The sequence below is a fragment of the Girardinichthys multiradiatus genome, chromosome 19, assembly GCF_021462225.1.
Source record: "Girardinichthys multiradiatus isolate DD_20200921_A chromosome 19, DD_fGirMul_XY1, whole genome shotgun sequence".
NCBI lineage: Eukaryota > Metazoa > Chordata > Actinopteri > Cyprinodontiformes > Goodeidae > Girardinichthys > Girardinichthys multiradiatus.
The window spans coordinates 30,683,181-30,692,183 of NC_061811.1; positions in this window are offsets into that span (position 1 = coordinate 30,683,181).

Sequence of the window (9,003 nt, forward strand, 5' to 3'; positions counted from 1 at the left end):
CACAGACATGTTTTTAGTGCCTTATTTCTGTTAATGATTTTCTGCTTACAGTGAATGAAAACATAAGATTAGAATATTACATCAGACCAATAAAAACATTTTTATTACAGAAAGGTGGGTTTAATGAAACTGTTTAATACCTGCTTAAAGGTTGTTTTGAAAATAGACTTTAATTCTGAGAAATTAAGCCTAGTTGGCACACAACTTATTGAATATGGCTATTACTAGGTTTTTGGGTTTTCTGTGGTGGAGAGAAATTTAAAATGCCACCCAATTTATTTGACACTAATCTTTCTTTAATAAAATAAGTATTTATAGATTGTAATTGAATAATTGAATGTAATAGTTTGTTTTTCGTTTTACTCAAAAGTATTTCCTAATTGAAGAAACAACCTCAACAGGAGGAACGAAAATATATTTGTTAAATATCTTGGTTTCATGAACCTGCTACCAGAGAAAGCTTAATACACTGCTCAAAAAAATAAAGGGAACACTTAAACAACACAATAAAACTCCAAGTAAATCAAACTTCTGTGAAATCAAACTGTCCACTTAGGAAGCAACACTGATTGACAATCAATATCACATGATGTTGTTCAAATGAAATAGACAACAGGAGGAAATCTTTGGCGATTAGCAAGACACTCAATAAAGGAGTGGTTCTGCAGGTGGGGACCACAGACCACTTCTCAGTACCTATGCTTTCTGGCTGATGTTTTGGTCACTTTTTAATGTTGGTGGTGCTTTCACACTCGCGGTAGCATGAGACGGACTCTACAACCCACACAAGTGGCTCAGGTAGTGCAGCTCATCCAGGATGGCACATCAATGCGAGGTGTATCAAGAAGGTTCTGTTAGCGTAGTGTCTAGAGCTTGGAGGCGCTACCAGGAGACATACCAGTACACCAGGAGACGTGGAGGAGGCCGTAGGGGGGCAACAACCCAGCAGCCGGACCGCTACCTCCGCCTTTGTGCAAGGAGGAACAGGAGGAGCACTGCCAGAGCCCTGCAAAATGACCTCCAGCAGGCCACTAATGTGCATGTGTCTGCACAAACGGTTAGAAACTGACTCCATGAGGATGGTATGAGGGCCTGACGTCTACAAATGGGGGTTGTGCTCACAGCCCAACACCGTGCAGGACGCTTGGCATTTGCCAGAGAACACCAGGATTGGCAAATTTGCCACTGGCACCATGTGCTCTTCACAGATGAAAGCAGGTTCACACTGAGCAGATGTGACAGACGTGACAGAGTCTGGAGACACTGTGGAGAGCGATCTGCTGCCTCCAACATCCAGCATGACAGGTTTGGCAGTGGGTCAGTAATGGTGTGGGTTGGCATTTCTTTGGAGGGCTGCACGGCCCTCCATGTGCTCGCCAGAGGTACCCTGACTGCCATTAGGTACCGAGATGAGATCCTCAGACCCCTTGTGAGACCATATGCTGGTGCGGGTCGCCCATGGTTCCTCCTAATGCAGGACAATGCTAGACCTCATGTGGCTGGAATGTGTCAGCAGTTCCTGCAAGATGAAGACATTGAAGCTATGGACTGGCCCGTCCGTTCCCCAGACCTGAATCCAATTGAGCACATCTGGGACATCATGTCTTGCTCCATCCACCAAAGTCACGTTGCACCACAGACTGTCCAGGAGTTGGTGGATGCTTTAGTCCAGGTCTGGGAGGAGTTCCCTCAGGAGACCATCTGCCGTCTCATCAGGAGCATGTCCAGGTGTTGTAGGAAGGTCATACAGACACGTGGAGGCCACACACAATACTGAGCCTCATTTTGACTTGTTTTAAGGACATTACATCAAAGTTGGATCAGCTTGTAGTGTGTTTTTCCACTTTAATTTTGTGTGTGACTCCAAATCCAGGGCTCCATTGGTTAATAAATTTGATTTCCATTGATGATTTTTGTGGGATTTTGTTGTCAGCACATTCAACTTTGTACAGAACAAAGTATTCAATGAGAATATTTCTTTCTTTCAGATCTAGGATGTGTTGTTTGAGTGTTCCCTTTATTTTTTTGAGCAGTGTATTTACTTCCATATAAAACATGCCTTCAGTTGGTGTCAACCGCTGTCCTGGATGTGTTGGAATAAGTCTGGCTCATCACTGAGTCAAAGAATATTTCAGGAAGGAACCTCAGATTATAATACAATTCATAAAGTTTTCTTTAAGGAGATGTTTGTATCTTGTTATTGCCAGTTTGATTTCAATTTTTGAAGGAAAGCTCAGACAGGTCCAGTTTCAGTGCGTCATTAAAATTACCTAAACATTTCTCTTAGTAACAGTTCCCTACCCTGCCTTCAAAGCTGCTTTTGTAGAAAAAAACTTTCTAAACTGCGACATTACCAGGAAACTGCTAATCTCCGCAAGTTCAGCAAGTCCTTGTTAAATAACCTCTATGTGGGCTTCAGATGACATTGCTGTTTCGAGTTTCTCAACATTGATCTATTCTTTGGCCATTTTAGAGAATGAACAGGTCAATTTGGCATGGGGAGTTGGAATTGATAGTAGATGTTGCATGTTGAGAGAATGTGACAAATTAGACAACTGAACTGAGATGCAGCGGTGTAACAAAATATTTGACCCCTTGCAGATCTCTTGTGTGCTTTGATTTTTGTCACAATTAGATTATCAAACTAATGTTAATATCAGAGAAAGATAATCCGAGCAGATACAAAAAGTTTTTTTTAAAATGATGATTTAATTTATTAAATTATAAAAGCTATCCAAACCATCCTGACAGTATGTGGAAATAGAAGTGTCTTAGTGTTAGGCAGTGAATTAAATGTGGTTGATCACATTTTTTATTAAATTGTAATATTTCTACCTAGTCCTCAATTTTGCCAGACATGAAAAAAGGAAAAAAAAAAACATTTGAATTAAACCTGTATGAACATGTATTGCAAAAACAGAAGAAATCCTTAAGCAGGTAAATACTTTTCATACATCCTGAGTCATTGTGTAAACCTTCTCATGATCTTTTTGTGGAAGAAAATCTCTTGACTGAGAATCACAGAGTGAATAAGCCATTAGTTGAGTAACCAGGGGTTGCAAACAATCAAGAGTGAATGCATTTAGTTGAAACAGCTGCTGTTTTGAGCCTAAAACAGCTCGGTCACTATCTCCAGCCATCTCAGAGAAAAAGTTCTAGCTGCTGTTCTCTCACTTACTAACTTTGTGACCTAGTGCATTTTTCTGAATACTTTTTTATATATTTGATGACATACAGGATAGAAAACCTAGATTTCCAGCCAGAGATGGCTCCTCTTAGTTTAACCCCCGTTTCACCATTTGAACTAGAGAGACAGAGGTGCTGAGAATAAGAGGAGCAGAAATTTGTTTTTTCCTTCCTATTAAGAGCCCAATATGTTGTCTGTGCAGTTACTGTGAGTTCAGCTTAGCATTAAGATTGGCCCTTTATAGGCTATGGTTCAGCCAGCTGTATTGATCTTATTAAACTGTTTATTGTGCCAACGGCAAAACACAAAAATGAAAAATCCGGATTGGTTTTAAGAGATTATGTGCTGAACTATTTTTAGCTTAGCATCAGCTGCACAGGAAGAGAAATTCCTGGAAGTCTCTGGGTTTAGACACAAAAAAATCATCTATCAAATCACCATCTTAACGTGTTGGAGGGGTTTGAGTGCTTGAATGATCCTAGAGGCTAGGTTGTCTGGGGCTTAAATGCCCCTGGTAGGGTCTCCCATGGCAAACAGGGTCTAGGTGACGGGTCAGACAAAGAGCGGTTCAAGAAACCCTCATGACGACTACAAAATCGAGGCACGTGACGTAACCGGATACGGCGGAGCCGGATCCCACCCTGGACCCAGGCCTGGGGTAGGGACTCGTCGGAGAGCGCCTGGTGGCTGGGTTTCTCCTCGCAGGACCCGGCTGGGCCAAGCCCGAACGAGAGACGCAAAACCATCCCCCAGTGGGCCCATCACCTGCAGGGGGAACCGTGAGGGACCGGTGCAAAGAGGATTGGGCGGCGGACGAAGGTGGAGACCTCGGCAGCCCGATGCCCGGATGCTTAGGCTGGCTCTAGGGACGTGGGATGTCACCTCGCTGGGGGGGAAGGAGCCTGAGCTTGTGCGGGAGGTCGAGAGATATCGACTAGAAATAGTCGGGCTCGCCTCCACGCACAGCATGGGCTCTGGAACCCATCTCCTCGAGAGGGGCTGGACTTTCTTCTGCTCTGGAGTTTACCCCAGTGGATGAGAGGGTCGCATCCCTGCGCCTTCGGGTTGGGGAGAGGTCTCTGACTATCATTTCAGCCTACGGGCCGAGTGGTAGTGCGGAATACATGGCCTTCTTGGCATCCCTGTCGGGGGTGCTGGATAGTGCCCCTCCCGGGGACTCCGTTATTCTGCTGGGGGACTTCAACGCCCACGTGGGAAACGACAGTGACACCTGGAGAGGCGTGATCGGGAGGAATGGCCTCCCCGATCTGAATCCGAGCGGTGTTTTGTTATTGGACTTCTGTGCTAGTCACGGATTGTCCATAATGAACACCATGTTCATATATAAGGGTGTCCATCAGTGCACTTGGCACCAGGATACCCTAGGCAGGAGGTCAATGATCGACTTTGTTGTCGTATCATCAGACCTTCGGCCGCATGTTTTGGACACTCGGGTGAAGAGAGGGGCTGAGCTGTCCACTGATCACCACCTGGTGGTGAGTTGGATGCGCTGGGTGAGGAGAAAGCCGGACAGACTTGGCAGGTCCAAGCACATAGTAAGGGTCTGCTGGGAACATCTGGCGAACCCCTTGGCCAGGGATGTATTGAACTCTCACTTTGACCAGATTCCGAGGTATGTTGGAGACATAGAGTCTGAGTGGATCATGTTGTCCGCATCTATTGTTGATGCTGCTGCCTGTAGCTGCGGCCGTAAGGTCTGCGGTGCCTGTCGCGGCGGCGATCCCCGAACCCGGTGGTGGACACCGGCAGTAAGGGACACTGTCAAGCTGAAGGAGTCCTATCAGCTGTGGTTGGCTTGTGGGACTCCTGAGGCGGCTGACGGGTACTGTGGGGCCAAGCGTGCCGCGGCCTGGGTGATGGCAGAGGCAAAAACTCGGACCTGGGAGGAGTTCGGTGATGCCATGGATAAGGACTACCGGTTTGCCCCAAAGCGATTCTGACAAACCGTCCGGCGCCTCAGGAGGGGGAAGCAGTCCTTCGCCAACACTGTTTACAGTGGGGGTGGGGAGCTGCTGACCTCGACTGGCGACATTATCGGGCGGAGGACGGAGTACTTCGAGGATCTCCTCAATACTGCCATCACGCATTCCCTGGTGGAAACAGAGGCTGGGGACTCAGGGTTGGACTCTTTCATCACCCGGGCTGAAGTCAGGTGGTTAAAAAGCTCCGCGGTGGCTGGGCTTCAGGGTTGGATGGGATCCGCCCTGAGTACCTCAATTCTTTGGATGTTGTGGGGCTGTCATGATTGACACGCCTCTTCAACATTGAGTGGCGGACAGGGACAGTGCCTTTGGATTGGCAGACTGGGGTGGTGGTCCCCCTACATAAGAAGGGTGACCGGAGAATGTGTTCCAACTACAGGGGGATCACACTCCTCAGCCTCCCTGGTAAGACCTACGCCAGGGTATTAGAGAGGAGAGTCCAGCCGATAGTCGAACCCCGGCTTCAGGAGGAGCAGTGTGGTTTTCGTCCCGGCCGTGGAACACTGGACCAGCTCTATACCCTCTACAGGGTACTCGAGGGTTCATGGGAGTTTGCCCAACCGGTCCACATGTGTTTTGTGGACTTGGAGAAAGCATTCGACTGTGTCCCTCGTGATGCCCTGTGGGGGGTGCTCCAGGAGTGGGGGGCCCTTTACTAGGGGCTATCTGGTCTCTGTACAAGCGGAGCAAGAGTTTGGTTTGCATTGCCGGCACTAAGTCGGACCTGTTCCAAGTGCATGTTGGACTCCGGCAGGGCTGCCCTTTGTCACCGGTCCTGTTCATAAATTTATGGACAGGATTTCTAGGCGCAGCCAAGTGCCGGAAGGGGTCTGGTTTGGGGACCAGAGGATTTCGTCTCTTCTTTTTGCAGATGACGTGGTCCTGCTGGCCCCCTCTAGCCAAGACCTACAGCATGCACTGGGGCGGTTCGCAGCCAAGTGTGAAGCGGCAGGGATGAAGATCAGCTCCTCCAAGTCCGAGGCCATGGTTCTCGACCATAAAAGGGTGACTTGTCCTCTTCAGGTTGGAGGGGAGTTCCTGCCTCAAATGGAGGAGTTTAAGTATCTCGGGATCTTGTTCACAAGTGAGGAAAGAATGGAGCAGGAGATCGACAGACGGATCAGTGCGGCTGCCACAGTAATTTTGGCACTATGCCGGTCCGTTGTGATGAAGAGAGAGCTGAGCCGAAAAGCGAAGCTCTCAATTTACTGGTCGGTCTACGTTCCTACCCTCACCTATGGCCATGAACTTTGGGTCATGACCGAAAGAACGAGATCCCGGATACAAGTGGCTGAAATGAGCTCCCTCTGTAGGGTGGCCGGGCATTCCCTTAGAGATAGGTTGAGGAGTTCGGCCATCCGGGGGGGTGGGTCGGAGTAGAGCCGCTGCTTCTCCACATCGAGAGGAGCCAGTTGAGGTGGCTCGGGCATCTATACCGGATGCCTCCTGGACACCTTCCTCGGGAGGTGTTCCAGGCACGTCCCCCACCGGGAGGAGGCCCAGGGGACGACCCAGGACACGCTGGAGGGACTATGTCTCTCTGCTGGCCTGGGAACGCCTTGGGCTCCCCCCGGTGGAGCTGGAGGAGGTGTCTGGGGAGAGGGACGTCCGGGCGTCTCTGCTAAGTCTGCTGCACCCGCGACCCGGTCCCGGATAAAGCGGAAGACGACGAGTACGAGAAAATCATCTAAAAAAAGGAAATATTGTTTTTCCCCCTGATTTTGTTGTCTGTGTGATGATTAGGCAAGCCATATGTTAGAGGTACCGGAAAGAAGATAGTGTTACCTGCAAACAGGGCCGGGCTCATATTCCACGCATCTCTGGTGTGTCCACCTCTGGTTCTTAAAAGCTGATATTATGTAAAAAATGTTACATAGAACAACATGAGCCGAAATATTTGCAGAAAGAGAAGAAATGATTAATTGAAATAAATTTGAACAATACATATCAACCAGATTGCATTTTCACAACAAGCGTTTGGGAACTTTGGAGAATATTGTGTAATTTGGAGTACGTACGTTTACCTCCTGATTTTTTAAGTTTTAAAATCTACACAATCTAGTTTGGGGTTCTCTTTTTTTAACATTTTGGTCATGTTACAACCTCAATCTTTGATGAATTTTACTGGGATTTTATGTCACAGACCAACACAAAGTAGTGTGTGGTTGGTAGTTGAAAAAATACTGTAATAGATTGTTTTAATAGCTTTGTACAAGGTAATTATTTTAATTTTGGCATGAATTAGATCCCCTAGAGTGAGTAATTTGTAGGACCATCTTTCATTGCAATAACAACTCCAAGTCTTGAAACTTAAATCTTTGCCTTTTCTCCTTTAAAAATTAAGCTCAGTCTCAGTTCTCAAGCTCAAGCTCAGTCTGACCGATGGTGATTGTATGTGAGCATCAATTTTCAAGACTTGTCGCTGATTATCAATTTGATTTAGGGCTGGTCCATTTTTAACACCTCAATTGGCTTCAAACCAAACCATTCTGTTGTAGCTTTGGCTGCATTTGAAGAGTTGCTGTTTTCTTCCAGGACATTCTTATATTTAGCTCCATCCACCTTTTCGCCAACTCTGAACTGCTTCCCTGTCCTGCACATAGTGTTTTGCATGTAATCCAAAAAGTTCAATTGTGGTCTCATCTGATCAGAGCAATTTCTTCCAAATGTTGCTTTGTCAATCAAATTGACTGGTCTGCCAGTCCATAGCCACTGTCCCCGACTGCCACACAATGTTGAAGAGGTGTGTCAACCATGAAAGCCTCACAAAATCCAGAGACTTGAGGTATTGTGGGCAGATCATGTCCACCCACGAAGCCTCAAAGTACCTGTCAGCCGCCTCAGGAGTCCCACAAGTCAACCACAGCCAATAAAACTCCTTCTTCAGCTTGACAGCATCTCTTACTGCCGGTGTCCACCACTGGGTTTGGGGATTGCTGCCGTGACAGGCTATAGAGGTGAAGAGCATAGTCCACTCAAACTCTATGTCACCAACCTACCCGGAATCTGGTCAAAGCTCTCCCGGAGGTGGGAGTTGAATACATCCCTGGCCAAAGGCTACGCCAGATGTTCCCAGCAGACCCTCATTATACGCTCAGGCCAGCCAAGTCTGTCTGGCTTCCTCCTCTTCCAGCGGATCCAACTCACCACCAGATGATGATCGTTGGGCAGCTCATCCCCCTTCTTCACCTGAGTGTCCAAGACATGCGGCCAAAGGTCCGAAGACACGACTACAGAGTCGATCATCAACCTCCTGCCTAGGGTGTCCTGGTGCCAAGTTGAACACCTTTATGCTTGAACATGGTGTTCATTATAGACAATCTCAATAGAGATTGAATAGTCCCTCATGGTTTTTCCTGAAGGTGGTGGGCCCACTAGGGGATGGCCTCACGTCTCTCGTTTGGGCTTGGTCCCGCGAGGAATAACCTGACCCCCAGGCCTGGCTCCAGGGTGGGACCCAGGCTCCACCATACCCGATGACGTCACGTGCCTCGTTCTAATGGTCCTCATTGAGGCGTCTGTGGTGCTCTTTGTCTGACCCGTCACCCAGAGCCTTCAGCACGTTAAGGTGGCGGTTCAAGGAGGGGAATTTCTTTAACTATTATTTAAAAAAAAACATTCTATTGAATAGATTTAAAAAATTTATTTTCCATTCAACTTCAATACCCTGTACACAACTTCTGCAAAGATGGTGGTTTGTTGTCCACAGAAAAGCAGCAAAGCAAATCTGCAAATACATTTAGAGACAGATATTTTTTGATTGAGTAAAGACTTTACTTCAAACATGTGCAACAAAGAAGCATACCTTTCTGT